The 16,896-nt window shown below is 35.9% G+C and overlaps 1 protein-coding gene across 1 annotated transcript in view; it reads left to right on the top strand.

Annotated features, from left to right (window-relative positions):
* LOC139180901 (uncharacterized) overlaps positions 1 to 16,896 on the top strand; it is a 462,995-nt gene that overhangs the window by 294,202 nt on the left and 151,897 nt on the right. The gene's annotated exons all lie outside the window — the stretch shown is intronic.

Raw genomic sequence — 16,896 nt, 5'->3', positions numbered from 1 at the left:
TTCCAGTATTCTGGGAGGTGGGTCATAGAGGATCCTGCTGTGATGTATGTCGGAGAGTGTTTTGCCTATGTTCTCCTCTAGGAGTTTTATAGTTTCTGGTCCTACGTTTAGATCTTTAATCCATTTTGAGTTTATTTTTGTGTAAGGTGTTAGAAAGTGTTCTAGTTTCATTCTTTTACAAGTGGTTGACCAGTTTTCCCAGCACCACTTGTTAAAGAGATTGTCTTTAATCCATTGTATATTCTTGCCTCCTTTGTCAAAGATAAGGTGTCCATATGTGCGTGGATTTATCTCTGGGCTTTCTATTTTGTTCCATTGATCAATATTTCTGTCTTTGTGCTAGTACCATACTGTCTTGATAACTGTGGGTTTGTAATAGAGCCTGAAGTCAGGTAGGTTGATTCCTCCAGTTCCATTCTTCTTTCTCAAGATAGCTTTGGCTATTCGAGGTTTTTTGTATTTCCATACAAATTGTGAAATTATTTGTTCTAGCTCTGTGAAGAATACCGTTGGTAGCTTGATAGGGATTGCATTGAATCTATAAATTGCTTTGGGTAGTATACTCATTTTCACTATATTGATTCTTCCAATCCATGAACATGGTATATTTCTCCATCTATTAGTGTCCTCTTTGATTTCTTTCACCAGTGTTTTATAGTTTTCTATATATAGGTCTTTAGGTTCTTTAGGTAGATATATTCCTAAGTATTTTATTCTTTCTGTTGCAATGGTGAATGGAATTGTTTCCTTAATTTCTCTTTCTGTTTTCCCATTATTAGTGTATAGGAATGCAAGGGATTTCTGTGTGTTGATTTTATATCCTGCAACTTTACTATAATCATTGATTAGTTCTAGTAATTTTCTGGTGGAGTCTTTAGGGTTTTCTATGTAAAGGATCCTGTCATCTGCAAACAGTGAGAGTTTTACTTCTTCTTTTCGAATTTGGATTCCTTTTATTTCTTTTTCTGCTCTGATTGCTGTGGCCAAAACTTCCAAAACTATGTTGAATAGTAATGGTGAAAGTGGGCACCCTTGTCTTGTTCCTGACTTTAGAGGAAATGCTTTCAATTTTTCACCATTGAGGATAATGTTTGCAGTGGGTTTGTCATATATAGCTTTTATTATGCTGAGGTATGTTCCTTCTATTCCTGCTTTCTGGGGAGTTCTTATCATAAATGGATGTTGAATTTTGTCACAGGCTTTCTCTGCATCTATTGAGATAATCATATGGGTTTTATTTTTCAATTTGTTAATGTGCTGTATAACATTGATTGATTTGCGGATATTGAAGAATCCTTGCATCCCTGGGATAAAGCCCACTTGGTCATGGTGTATGATCTTTTTAATGTATTGTTGGATTCTGATTGCTAGAATTTTGTTAAGGATTTTTGCATCTGTGTTCATCAGTGATATTGGCCTGTAGTTTTCTTTTTTTGTGGGATCTTTTTCAGGTTTTGGTATTAGGGTGATGGTGGCCTCATAGAATGAGTTTTGCAGTTTACCTTCCTCTGCAATTTTCTGGAAGAGTTTGAGCAGGATAGGTGTTAGCTCTTCTCTTAATTTTTGGTAAAATTAAGCTGTGAAGCCGTCTGGACCTGGGCTTTTGTTTGCTGAAAGATTTTTGATTACAGTTTCAATTTCCGTGCTTGTGATGGGTCTGTTAAGATTTTCTATTTCTTCCTGGTCCAGTTTTGGAAAGTTGTACTTTTCTAAGAATTTGTCCATTTCTTTCACGTTGTCCATTTTATTGGCATATAATTGTTGATAGTAGTCTCTTATGATCCTTTGTATTTCTGTGTTGTCTGTTGTGATCTCTCCATTTTCATTTCTAATTTTATTGATTTGATTTTTCTCCCTTTGTTTCTTGATGAGTCTGGCTAATGGTTTGTCAATATTATTTATCCTTTCAAAGAACCAGCTTTTGGCTTTGTTGATTTTTGCCATGGTCTCTTTTGTTTCTTTTGCATTTATTTCTGCCCTAATTTTTAAGATTTCTTTCCTTCTACTAACCCTGGGGTTCTTCGTTTCTTCCTTTTCTAGTTGCTTTAGGTGTAGGGTTAGGTGTAGGGTTAGGTTATTTATTTGACTTTTTTCTTGTTTCTTTAGGTATGCCTGTATTGCTATGAACTTTCCCCTTAGGACTGCTTTTAAAGTGTCCCACAGGTTTTGAGTTGTTGTGTTTTCATTTTCATTAGTGTATGTGTAAATTTTGATTTCTTTTTTGGTTTCTTCTGTGATTTGTTGGTTATTCAGCAGCGTGTTGTTCAGCCTCCGTATGTTGGAATTGTTAATAGTTTTTCTCCTGTAATTGAGATCTAATCTTACTGCATTGTGGTCAGAAAAGATGCTTGGAATGATTTCTATTTTTTTGAATTTACCAAGGCTAGATTTATGGCCCAGGATGTGATCTATCCTGGAGAAGGTTCCATGTGCATTGAGAAAGAGGTGAAATTCATTGTTTTGGGATGAAATGTCCTATAGATATCAATTAGGTCTAACTGGTCTATTGTATCATTTAACGTTTGTGTTTCCTTATTAATTTTCTGTTTAGTTGATCTATCCATAGGTGTGAGTGGGGTATTAAAGTCTCCCACTATTATTGTGTTATTGTTAATTTCTCCTTTCATACTTGTTAGCATTTGCCTTACATATTGCGGTGCTCCCGTGTTGCATGCATATATATTTATAATTGTTATATCTTCTTGGATTGATCCTTTGATCATTAGGTAGTGACCATCTTTGTCTCTTTTCACAGCGTTTGTTTTAAAGTTTATTTTATCTGATATAAGTATTGCTACTCCTGCTTTCTTTTAGTCCCTATTTGCATGGAAAATCATTTTCCAGCCTTTCACTTTCAGTCTGTATGTGTCCCCTGTTTTGAGGTGGGTCTCTTGTAGACAACATATGTAGGGGTCTTGTTTTTTTATCCATTCAGCCAGTCTTTGTCTTTTGGTTGGGGCATTCAACCCATTTACATTTAAGGTAATTACTGATAAGTATGATCCCGTTGCCATTTACTTTATTGTTTTGGGTTCGAGTTTATACACTGTTTTTGTGTTTCCTGTCTAGAGAATATCCTTTAGTATTTGTTGGAGAGCTGGTTTGGTGGTGCTGAATTCTCTCAGCTTTTGCTTGTCTGAGAAGCTTTTGATTTCTCCTTCATATTTGAATGAGATCCTTGCTGGGTACAATAATCTGGGCTGTAGGTTATTTTCTTTCATCGCTTTAAGTATGTCTTGCCATTCCCTCCTGGCTTGAAGAGTTTCTATTGAAAGATCAGCTGTTATCCTAATGGGAATCCCCTTGTGTGTTATTTGTTGTTTTTCCCTTTCTGCTTTTAGTATTTGTTCTTTGTTTTTGATCTTTGTTAATTTGATTAATATGTGTCTTGGGGTGTTTCGCCTTGGGTTTATCCTGTTTGGGACTCTCTGGGTTTCTTGGACTTGGGTGATTATTTCCTTCCCCATTTTAGGGAAGTTTTCAACTATTATCTCCTCAAGTATTTTCTCATGGTCTTTCTTTTTGTCTTCTTCTTCTGGGACCCCTATGATTCGAATGTTGTAGTGTTTAATATTGTCCTGGAGGTCTCTGAGATTGTCCTCATTTCTTTTAATTCGTTTTTCTTTTATCCTCTCTGATTCATTTATTTCTATCATTCTATCTTCTAATTCACTAATCCTGTCTTCTGCCTCTGTTATTCTACTATTTGTTGCCTCCAGAGTGTTTTTAATTTCATTTATTGCATTATTCATTTTATATTGACTCTCTTTTATTTCTTCTAGGTCCTTGTTAAACCTTTCTTGCATTTTCTCAATCTTTGTCTCCAAGCTATTTATCTGTGATTCCATTTTGATTTCAAGATTTTGGATCAATTTCACTATTGTTATTTGGAATTCTTTATCCGGTAGATTCCCTATCTCTTCCTCTTTTGTTTGGTTTGGTGGGCTTTTATCCTGTTCCTTTGTCTGCTGGGTATTCCTCTGTCTCTTCATTTTGTTTAAATTGCTGAGTTTGGGGTGTCCTTTCTGTATTCTGGCAGTTTGTGGAGTTCTCTTTATTGTGGCATTTCCTCACTCTGTGTGGGTTTGTACAGGTGGCTTGTCAAGGTTTCTTGGTTAGGTTAGCTTGTGTCGGTGTTCTGGTGAGTGGTGCTGTATTTCTTCTCTCTCCTTTCGAAGACTTGGGTTGCTTTCTGGGTGCCTGATGTCCTCTGCCAGCATTCAGACGTTGTTTTGTGGAATTTACTCGGCGTTTAAATGTTCTTTTGATGAATTTGTGGGGGAGAAAGTGTTCTCCCCGTCCTACTCCTCCGCCATCTTAGCTCCTCCCTCTATAATTACTATCTTTGTGGCCAAGGATACATCCCTTACTTCTGTGAGACTATCTGCAACTTTTCTCTATTCTGAGGAATAGTTCCAAATACAGTGTCTGACAGATAGTAGATACTCTAAAGTACAGTAATTATTATTAGTATTTACTTCCCATATAACTTTAGGTTGTTGAAATAAGATCATTTCTAATTTCATTATTTAAATTTACTTATTCATATTATAATTAATAAAGAATAAAAAATTTCCCTAATGTCATCCAGGACATGAAAGAAAACAGCTCTCCTTTTATTAACACCAGAATGGACTTTATAGATATTGTCCATGCCTGTGACCCACCTCATCAGATTCCAGTCAATGCAGCCTGTACCCTAGGACAGAAAAAAAATAAAATTCTATGACAGACTGAAAGGCATTCAGCCTTCCACATCTGTATTTCTTGTTATATAATACTGAACTTAATAGTGCATTTTCAGGAAATTATAAAATATCCTGATATTGAAGTAGTACTACCATAGAAGTATTTTATAGATTGTTAAATATTTTCTGTTTCCAGCTGTACCAAGAAACCATGGGGCACAGCAGTCATGGGGCAGGTGCATAAAGAATATATTTACCTTAACTTTGTAAAGTTTACAAAAGATAGAATGGAAATGCTGAAGAAAACCTTTGATCTATTTATAAAGTGCATCCTATACAAATTATAAAATACTATCACTGAAAGGGGAAAGGGATCATCTGTTCCAACCGTCTCATTTTATATAAAAAAAGGATGAGGCTCAGAAAAGAAAAATGATTTGCTTAATTATATTAGAGTTTTGTTGCTTTTATTCAGTTGCTCATTCATGTCTCACTCTTTGTAACTCCATGGACTGCAGCATGCCAGGCTTCCTGTCCTTCACTGTCTCCCTGAGTTTGCTCAAACTCATGTCCATTGAGTCAGTGATGCCATCCAAACATCTCATTCTCTGTCATCCCCCTCTCCTCCTGCCTTCAGTCTTTTCCAGAATCAGGGTCATCTGCATATATGAGGTTATCTATATTTCTCCCGTCAATTTTGATTCCAGCTTGTGATTCATCCAGTCTGGCATTTCACATGATGTACTCTGCATATAAGTTAAATAAACAGGGTGATAATATACAGCCTTGACAAACTCCTTTCCCAATTTTGAGCCAGTCTCTTGTTGCATGTCTGCTTCTCACTTTTGCTTCTTGACCTGCATACCTGTTTGGATTTATTGAAGCCATTATGAATATCTCATTCATTAGTTTTTCCTTTAAAACTCTTTGGTTAGTTTATCATCTCTCATAACTCTTATTTTAAATATTGCTTCTAATTATTTTCTACAGATACCTCACAGAAACAGTTTCACCCTGAGCAAACTCTTAGTCAAGTAAAATAAAAATAGTCTTGTGAGTGTAATATTTCGTGAAGCGATCAGACAGGTTAATTAGTGACACTTCTTTGGGAATGGGACTTTGAAGGAGTTCCATCTTTGTTTTGCCTCCTCTAGAGGGTACTAAGATATGGGTTTCATCATAATTTCAGACTGTTTGTTTACCATTGACAAGTGAAATGAGACGAGGACAAGTGAAAATGTCACAAAACTTGCTATTTTTAGTGAGATTCCACCGGTTTTCTTGAATAAATTCTTAATCATTGCTGCAAACCTTTTGTTACTTTCCAGAGTTCTGAAAAGTTATTCTGATCATTTTTTTTCTAATTTCCTCATTGCTTTATTGAAAGCAGGAATTTTTGTAGGTCTCTATGCTTGTATCAGTCTAAACTATATTAACTGAAGAAGTGAAAGTGAAAGTTTCTAAGTCCTGTCTGACTCTTTGTGAACCCATGGTCTATAGAGTCCATGGAATTCTCCAAGCCACAATACTGGAGTGGGCAGCCTTTCCCTTCTACAGGGAATCTTCCCAACCCAGGGATCAAGCTCAGGTCTCCCACATTGCAGGTGGATTCTTTACCAGCTGTAACAAATGAAGTCCAAGATTACTGGAGTGGGTAGCCTTTCCCTTCTCCAGCGGATCTTTCTGACCCAGGAATGAAACTGGGGTCTCCTGCACTGCAGGCGGATTCTTTACCACCTGAGCTATCAGGGAAACCCCATTCTTCTTCAACTGAAGAAGAATAGCATGCCAAAACAAAGTTATTAACTAAGTCACAAGAGAATTTCAGACCCAAGGTAATGTACAAAGCCAAATTTGAAATATTTTTAATAATCTCATGCCTATTTTGAGATTTTGAAAATGAAAATATTGGTATATAATGGTATTATATACCATTAGAAGCCATGGTATCTAATATTCTACTTATTTAAAGTGAAAGCTGTCTTTATTGTAAGTATACATTTTTGGACACAGTAAGGGGCTGATATTTGAGGATTTAAAAAATATTTATATCAGATTCATTGGCAGAAATTGTGTCAACTAGCTGCTCTCTTTCATTAAATATGAATGCTTTTAGTTGCAGTTATAAAGCTGTTAGAAATGTTAGATTTTAAAATGATATAAAAATGTGAAGAAAATTAGAGAAGTCTCTTTTTTCAGTACTACAGGAATCATACAGTCTGATTAACAGAGTAGATGTAGGATATTTAAAGCATTAAGAAGGAAAGAAAGTAGGCACATATGGCTCAAGAATTTTCATGTTTGTTTACAAGGCAGGTTTATTAGCTTTTGATGTAATCTTTACATAATATAATAGCAACCAAAATAGGCTTCCCCATTTGTGTACTTACCCAGTGTTAGGATTTAAGAAAATATGGGTGTTTATTCATATTTTTCACAAAGTAGAACATACTATTGAATCAGCAAAGATTATGTTGGTATATCTTCACAAAGCATGGCCACGTTCTACAATTGAGAGTGATAGGAGTTGTTTAAATGGCTTGAAAAGAAAAGTAAATGTTTGGAAGTGCTTTTGAGGGAACAGAAATCAGGCATAAAAAATATTGGCAGCACTGAGAGTCCAACTGAAATTTCCAGAGGAAATATCAAGAATTAAAAGCTGGTTAAGAAGCTAGAAAGAGGAAAGTCATGTTGTGGAACAGGCAAATATTGGTACTTGAATTCTGTGATTAGAATTGTAGGGATGGAAATTTGTTGATTTATCTTTTATGTTTTTTATGCAACTTTGTTTTATGTATTTAAATATCCAATATTTCTGTCTCTGGATCCCACTTAAGTTGTGTATTTTAAATTTAGCTAAATTATGCAAAGTTTAATGATTTGCATACCTGCAGAAAAATTTAAAGTAAACAGCTGATTTTCATTTTGACAATCTTGAAGTCAAAGAAAGTCCTGATGTGGCAAATAAAATAGTATCACTCTCTCAGGTAGTAGTCCATAGGGTATCACAGAGTCAGACATGACTAAAATGACTGAGCATTCATGCACTAACAGAACAGTAATTTTACCTGAGTCTAGAGTAAGCCAATAAAATACCTTGAAAAGTTAAAAAAAAATATTTTATCTTTTTAAAGAGACTAAAAGAAGCTTTGTTTTTTCTGTCATACATTTCAGGACTGACCTAACATTCCTAATGTCATACACCATAGTTTTGTTTTCTTTTGTTTTATCCCAGCTGGCAAATAAAGTAAATTCACCATCATAGGTAAACTACTGCCTTTTCCATTTATGCTGTTGTTTATGCTGCCTCCTGCTGAAACTACTCTCAGTAATTTATACTTTTTTAAGTTCTTATCAACATTTTAAACCCATTTAATAATATCTTCCATGAAACTTTTAATAATTATTCTTTGTCAAGAATAATAATTAATAACATTTACTGAGACTGAGCCAGACCTGCCTTTGAGTGTTTGAGTGTCTCCTGTGGAGCTATGAGTCAGCAGTGGCCTGCTGTAGCGGCAGGGGCTCTGGGTGCAGCAGACCTGGGTCACACAGCTTGTGGCCTAAGCCCTCTTGGAGGAGGTTGTCATTAACCCCACCATAGAGCTGCAGAGCAGACGACCCACAAACTGTAGAACAATTACACCAAATAAATTCTCGCACTGTTAAGAAAGTTACAGGACCCACAGTAAATTTCCCAACCTGGGGATCTGGCAAAGGGATAGAGAACCCCCAGGGAATTTGACTTTGGAGGGCAGTGGGATTTGATTATAGAACTTACACAGGAAACAGACTCTTGAAGGCACAAACAAAACCTTGTGCACCCAGGAGAAAGGAGCAGTGACCCCACAAGAGACTGACTCAGACTTACCTGTGAGTGTCCACGAGTCTCCAGCAAAGGAATGGGTTGGTGGTGGCCTGCTCCAGGGTTGGGGGCACTGAGTTCAGCAGTACATGAATGGAACCTTTTGAAGGAGGACGCCATTATCATTACCTCCACAATAGTTTGGTTTCAGGCCAGACAACAGGGAAGGAGCACAGCCCCACCCATCAAGAGAAAATTGAGCTAAAGATTTACTGAGCATGGTCCCGCCCATCAGAACAAGAACTAGTTTCCCCCAGTCAGTCTCCCATGAGGAAGCTCCCATAATCCTCTTATCATTCTCCATCAGAGGGAAGACAGAATGAAAACCACAATCACTGAAAATGAATCAAACTCATCACATGGACCACAGCCTTATCTAATTCAATGAAACTTTGAGCCATGCCATAAAGGGCAACCCAAGACAGACGGATCATGGTGGAGAGTTCTGACAAAATGTGGTCCACTGGAGAAGGGAATGGCAAGCCATTTCAGTATTCCTGCCTTGAGAACCCCATGAACAGTATGAAAATGCAGAAAGATATGAAACTGAAAGATGAGCTCCCCAGGTTGGTAGGTGCCCAATATACTACTGGAGAAGGATGGAGAAATAACTCCAGGAAGAATGAAGAGACAGAGCCAAAGTGAAAACAACACCCAGTTGTTGATGTCCCTGGTGATGGAAGTAAAGTCTTATGCTGTAAAGACAAATATTGCATAGGAACTTGGAATTTTAAGTCCATTAATCAAGGTAAATTGGAAGTGGTCAAAGAGGAGCTGGCAAGAGTGAACAACATCTTAGAAATCAGTGAAGTAAAATGGACTGGAATGGGCAAATTTAATTCAGATGACCATTATATCTACTACTGTGGGCAAAAATCCTTTAGAAGAAACGAAGTAGCCCTCTTAGTCAACAGAAGAGTCTAAAATGTGGTACGTGGGTTCAATCTCAAAAATGATAGAATGATCTCTGTTCAAGTCCAAGGCAAATGATTCAGTATCACTGTAATCCAAATCTTTGCCCCCAAGCAGTAATGCTGAAGAAGCTGAAGTTGAACAGTTCTATACAGACCTACAAGACCTTCTAGAACTAACACCCCCCAAAAGAAGATGTCCTTTTCATCATAGGGGACTGGAATGCAAAAGTATTAAGTCAAGAGATACCTGGAGTCACAAGAAAATTTGGCCTTGGAGTTCAAAATGAAGCAGGGCAAAGGCTAACAGAGTTTTTCCAGGAGAAGGAACTAGTCATAGCAAACACCCTCTTCCAACAACACAAGAGATGACTCTACACATGGACATCACCACATGGTCAATACCGAAATCAGATTGATAATGCTCTTTGCAACTGAAGATGGAGAAGCTTTATATACTCGGCAAAAACAAGACTGGGATCTGACTGTGGCTCAGATCGTGAACTCCATATTGCAAACTTCAGAATGAAATTGAAGAATGTAGGGAAAACCACTAGGGCATTCAGGTGTGGCCTAAATCAAACCCCTTATACAGTGGAAGTGACAAATAGATTTAAGGAATTAGATCTGATAGAGTGCCTGAAGAACTATGAATGGAGGTTCATGAAATTGTACAGGAAGCAGTGATCAAGACCATCCCCTAGAAAAAGAAATGCAAAAATCACAATGATTGTATGAGGAGGCCTAACAAATAGCTGAGAAAACAAGCTAAGGGCAAAGGAAGAAAGGAAATATATACCCATGTGAAAGCAGAGTTCCAAAGAATAGCAAGGAGAGATAAAAAAGCCTTCCTCAGTGATCAATGCAAAGAAATAGAGGAAAACAGTAGAATGGGAAAGACTAGAGATCTCCTCAAGACAATTAGAGATACCAAGGGAACATTTCAAGCAAGGATCGGCACAGTAAAGGACAGAAATGGTATGGACCTAACAGAAGCAGAAGATATTAAGAAGAGGTGCAAAAATACACAGAAGAGCCATGCAAAAAAAAATGTCATGACCCAGATAATAATGATGGTATGATTACTCACCTAGACTCAGATATCTTGGAATGCGAAGTCAAGTGGGGGCCTTAGGAAGCATCACTATAAACAAAGCTAGTGGAGGTGATGGAATTTCAGTTGAGCTATTTCAAATCCGAAGAGATGATGCTGTGAAAGTTCTGCACTCAATATGCTAGCAAGTTTGGAAAACTTGGCAGTGGCCACAGGACTGGAAAAGGTCAGTTTTTATTCCAATCCTGAAGGAAGGCAATATTAAAAAATGTTAAAACAGCCACACAATTGACCTCATCTCACATGCTAGCAAAGTTATGCTCAAAGTTCTCCAAACCAGGGTCCAACAGTATGTGAACAGAGAACTTTCAGATGTTCAAGCTGGATTTAGAAAAGGCAGAGGAACCAGAAATCAATTTGCCAACATCCGTTGGATCATAGGAAAACCAAGAGAGTTCCAGAAAAATATCTACTTCTGCTTTCTTGATTACACCAAAGCATTTGACTGTGTGGATGAAAACAAACTGTGGAAAATTCTTCAAGAAATGGGAATACCAGTCCACCTTACCTGCCTTCTGAGAAATCTGTATTCAGGTCAAAGGCAACAATTAGAATTGGACATGGAACAACTGACTGGTTCCAAATTTGGAAAGGGCTACAACAAGGCTGTATATTGTCACTCTGCTTATTTAACTTATATGCAGAGTACATCATGCGAAATGGTGGGCTGCATGAAGCACAAACTGGAATCGAGATTGCTTCTTTAGTTATGAAGAACTAAAGAGCCTCTTGATGAAAGTATACGAGACGTGTGAAAAAGCCGCCCTAAGACTCAACATTCAGAAAACTAAGATCATGGCAACTGATCCCATCACTTCATGGCAAATAGACGGGGAAACAATGGAAACAGTGAGAAACTTCATTATTTTGGGGCTCCGAAATCACTGCAGATGGTGACTGCAGCCTTGAAATTAAAAGACGCTTGCTTTTTGGAAGAAAAGCTATGACCAACCTAGACACCATATTAAAATCAGAGACATGAATTTTCCAACAAAGGTCCATCTAGTCAAAGCTATGGTTTTTCCAGTAGTCATGTATGGATGTGAGAGTTGGACTATAAAGAAAGCTGAGCGCTGAAGAATTGATGCTTTTGAGCTGTGGTGTTGGAGAAGACATTTGAGAGTCCTTTTGACGTCATGGAGATCCAACCAGTCCATTCTAAAGGAAATCAGTCCTGAATATTCATTGAAACGACTGAGGCTGAAGCTGAAGCTCCAATACTTTGGCCACCTGATGTGAAGAACTGACTCATTGGAAAAGACCCTGATATTGGGAAAGATTGAAGGCAGGAGAAGGGGACAACAGAGGAGCAGATATTTGGATGGCATCACTGACTCAATGGACATGAGTTTGAGCAAGCTCTGGGAGTTGGTGATGGACAGGGAAGCCTGGCATGCTTCACACCTGGTGTGGGGTCACAAAGAGTCAACACAACTGAGCCACTGAACTAACTAACCCAATAACTTCATTTTTGTTATAATATCGTGTATATGATGATTATTAAAAACTAAAGGAAAACTCCCATATTCCACATAATCATTCATTAAAATAGTAGAAATTTAGGAAAGTTGGATTTCCCAGGTATCTCAGCTGGTAAATAATCTACCTGCAATGCACATAGTGGATACTCAAAACAGAATTACTGGAAAAATCAAAGAATAAGTCAATGAGTGAAAAAGTTGTTTTATTCATTCTCTGGAGCACTCTGATTTGAGGCAAAGTATTTCTTTCTTTTAAACTCACCCCATGTTTTTCTTTATTTTATTTCTGTACAAGCTTACCATGCTTGTTTATCTAATATAAATATTTATAGATTTACAATTGTTTCTATTTCAAAGGCAATTAAGTCACACAGCTACATTTTTTTTCAGAAACCATAGTTATCTCTATACAATATTTGTACATTTAAAAATCAATTCTGAAAATAATTTATTTTTTAATTTCTAGTTTAATATGGGAAAGTATGAACATAAGTAATTTGTTGTGAAGTAAGTACTATAAAAATAGCCTACAGCCTATTAAGAAGTAAAGCATTAGAATATTTACTTGGAATTTTTTAATATAAATTTATTTATTTTAATTGGAGGCTAATTACTTTACAATATTGTATTGGTTTTGCCATACATCAACATGAATCTGCCATGGGTATACACGTGTTCCCCATCCTGAATCCCACTCCCACCTCCCTCCCCGTACCATCCCTCTGGGTCATCCCAGTGCACCAGCCTCAAGCATCCTGTATCCTGCATCAAACCTGGACTGGTGATTCGTTTCTTACATGATATTATACATGTTTCAATGCCATTTTCCCAAATCATCCCACCCTCTCCCTCTCCCACAGAGTCCAAAAGACTGTTCTATACATCTGTGTCTCTTTTGCTGTCTCGCATACAAGGTTATCATTAACATCTTTCTAAATTCCATATATATGTGTTAGTATATCCCTATTTTATAGACAAAAACACTTGATACACAGTCATTGAATAGCTTACTCAAATTTACACGCCAAAAGTATCTGAATGGGATTGAATTTCTGGATAACAATTCTTAACTACAATATATCACTTCTCTGAAAAAAAAAATTGCTTTAGTTTGATTCCTGTAACATCGTTTTGGTACTTTTTTGGTACTTAACACATCCTATCTGTTGTGTAGCATTCATTTACTCTTTGTGAAACCATGTGTCATATTTGGTTCAGAATATGTAGTAACTAGAATTTTTATCTTTATAATATCTTTTGCTGCATGAACTTGAGTGATTTGCATGTTATCTCTGTGTCTTCTTATTTACAAAGAGATAAATTTAGGTTGTCATCTCGTGTCAGCTCTTAAATTTTGTTTGGATATCATTCTCATATACACATATATTAACATTTAGCATTTTCTGTGCACCCATATGGTGTTGGTGCTCTCTTTCAGATTTCACTGCAAGATTTTTTTTTTTTTAATTTTCTATTATTAGAAGTTCTTGTAGTATTCCTGACTCTTATGGCACTTTTCTTTCTTGTAGTATTCCTAACTCTTATGATGAATTACTTTTATACCAGTGTATCTACATTTCTTGACTTTATTGTTTAGTTCAACAAACATTTATGGAGCCCCTACTTTGAGCAAGCTCTGGGAGGTGGTGATGGACAAGGAAGTATGGTATGCTGCAGTCCATGGGGTCACAGAGTTGGATATGACTTAGCAACTGAACTGAACTGAACTATGGGCTAGGAATAAGGAACAAAAATAAATACCATATGGTTTCTGTCCTTGAAATATTAGCGGTTGATTTGTGAAAACTCTCTAGTTCCTAGTCTCAAGAAATCGCTTGTTCTTTTTAAAATGTTTTCTGTGTCTTTTTACTAAAATATCATCAATACTGATTTCAAAACTGTCTCTTTAAGCACATTTTTGGTAACTGATTATATTACATGTCTGATAAAATTTAGAAACTAACATTGAAACAAGCTATTATGAAAAAAATGCTGAATTTTGTTAACTTTTATTAGTACTATAGTGTTACTATACTATGCTCTTAGTTAACATAATAGATTTAAAGCAAAGGGGAAAAAATAGCTCTTTTTTTAAGAAAAACATATTTGTCAGCTAACCAAATGAAAACCACAAATGTTTAAGCACTAATCTATAGTCTTGAAATTGTACTGCTACTATAAGGGAAAAACATATCTGCTTATTTTTGTTGTTATAATCCAATTATATATATTATATGGTATATACTATTGTATTATATGGTATAGTATGTGGAATAAAGATATTAGGTAATATGCTATAATATGAAACTTATAAAATGTTTTGTATATAATATATAATATTATATATCATATAATATATAATAGTATACAGTTGCATATGGCACACTAAGATTTAAAATGCTTTGTTTCTAGCCTGTATATGAGTTATTTTATTCCTTATCAAATAAAATTAGACTTTAGAGTTTATATTCAAATGATTTTATTTACTGCAACATTATTTTTTAAGTTGTAGGAAGTAAAAAATGAAAGTCCTTTCCCCAGAAGTAGTCACTGTTAACCATATATTGCATATCCTTTCTGACTTTTTCCAATTCATACACAAACCTGAAATTTGATTTTAAAACCATATTATTTATTTCAACATAAGTCAAAAGAAATCTGAAGTGCAGAAAGACCCTTTTGTACTGAGCTGAAATAAGGTAAAATGTAGCCCACTCCACTATTTAAAGTTAGTGTCCCTTTCTTGCATCCACCTGCATCTTGAGGGCCAGTGTCACCTGTGTTATTCTTAGTATTCAACCTCAGAGTAGTAAAAACTGTGAATTTCTGTCTTCAACTCTCTCACTATATTTTAGTCAATTTTTAGTTCATGGCTACAATTTATCAAATCTGATTAAATTATGGTTGAAATGCTACTTTTTCTTTCTGAGATTTCTTTGTCAAAACAATAACCCATGAATTTTAATTTCAGCTGTTTAAAGGGTATTCAGCCTATCAAATTATCTCTAATCAATCCACATTTAGACTTTCTCTTGAGAAACCCTGCTAAGAATTAAAAGGGGATATTGTCACTATAACTGTTAATTTCAACAAGTATGATAGAATTTAACTAACATTATGCTAAATGACTGAGGATAGTTTTAAGAACTAAGTTAAAGCACAGTACTAGCTAATGTTCAAAGTAGGAAAGAATCAACAAAGTTTAAAATTATTTTTTATACATGCATTATGGTTGTGTTAGTTTTCAGTGAAATACTCTAAAGTCATGGGTACTCACTCAGCAAGGAAAATGGACTTGAATTCACAAAAGCATGTTTAAATTTTACTCCCCAATTTTTACATCAAGGATCCCACCAACATTTTTTATTACTTGACACATGATATTTGGTGATCTCTTTCATATTCTGAAGACAAATACTGATAAGTATTAGAGTTTGTGAAGCCCACATACAAAATACTTTATTTGCATTATCTCATTCAATCTCTACAACAGCCATGTGAGGAAGATATTAATAGTATCCATATTTTACAAATAGGGACATCCTTGGTGGCTCAGATGGTAAAGAATCTTCCTGTAATGTAGACTTGGGTTTGATTCCTGGGTGAGAAGATTCCCCTGGAGAAGGGAATGGCTACCCAGTCCAGTATTCTTGCCTAGGAAATCCACGGACAGAGGAGCCTAGCGGGCTACAGTCTATGGGGTCACAAAGAGTCGGATACAACTGAGTGACTAGCACTTTCATTTTACAAATAAGGAAAGGGTATTCAGTTTAATTTTTAGGGTTTAATTTCTAAAGAGTTTAATTTTCCCAAAGGTACACAGCTTATAAAATCAGAGCCAGGACTCAAAATCACTGGCTCCAAATGCCATGCATCAAAGAATGCTAAAAGACATAGGAAATTAATACTGGAAAAAAGTGAAAAGAAAAGGTAATTGGAAATTACCTGAGACAAATATTATCTGCTTCATAATATTATCGTTGACAATTTTTAGTGCTGTTAATTCTGATATGAACTGATGTGTTCAGACTGTGTTAAGATCAAGGCTTTTCATATAATGTTAGATGTTAATATACTCAGCTTTGAAGTGGTAATAGGTATAATCTAATCTAGTTGATGTTCTAATCTAGTTACCCTCTAGTTGATTTTCTAATCTAACTCTATACCCTCTAGTCGATTTTTCACACATACAAATGCCCCATTTTTGACAAGTTCTTCTTTCCACTTGTACCCACTTTTTGAATTGTACTAATCTCGCATTTCTACCCAGGAATAGAATGAAATTTAAGATTTTCCAACATATTTGTATATAGTATATTTCTCCAAATATCCATATTAAGTAAAACAATATTAATATGACACTACTAAGAGATTTAATAGTCATAAGGACCTAAAAATAGAACCTAGCATGTAGTTTTATATTAAGATTGTTAAATAAATAAATCTATTATTATCTTTATAATACAAATTTAGACTTCTATATTTATTAGTCTAGTTTAGTGATTGAGTCTGCCTGCAATGCAGGAAACCTGGATTCGATCCCCGGGTTGGAAAGATCCCCTGGGAAGGTGAACGTCTACCTATTCCAGTATTCTGGCCTGGAGAATTCCATGGACTGTATAGTCATGGGGTCACAAATTGTCAAATACAGCTGAGAGACTTTTGCTTTCACTTTCTTTAGTGACTGAACGTGTGGGATCCAGCACCAAACTACTTGAGTTCAAATCCCAACTCCAGTACTTACTACCTGTGTGACTTTGGCCAAGTTAATTTAATTCTCTGACCTTGGTCTCCTCATCTGTTAAATGTGCTAGGGAACAGTACCTGCCTTGAAATT

Source organism: Bos indicus, chromosome X (assembly GCF_029378745.1).
Source record: "Bos indicus isolate NIAB-ARS_2022 breed Sahiwal x Tharparkar chromosome X, NIAB-ARS_B.indTharparkar_mat_pri_1.0, whole genome shotgun sequence".
NCBI lineage: Eukaryota > Metazoa > Chordata > Mammalia > Artiodactyla > Bovidae > Bos > Bos indicus.
The sequence above is the reverse complement of the archived record's forward strand: the minus strand, read 5'-3'. Positions and strand labels throughout refer to the sequence as shown.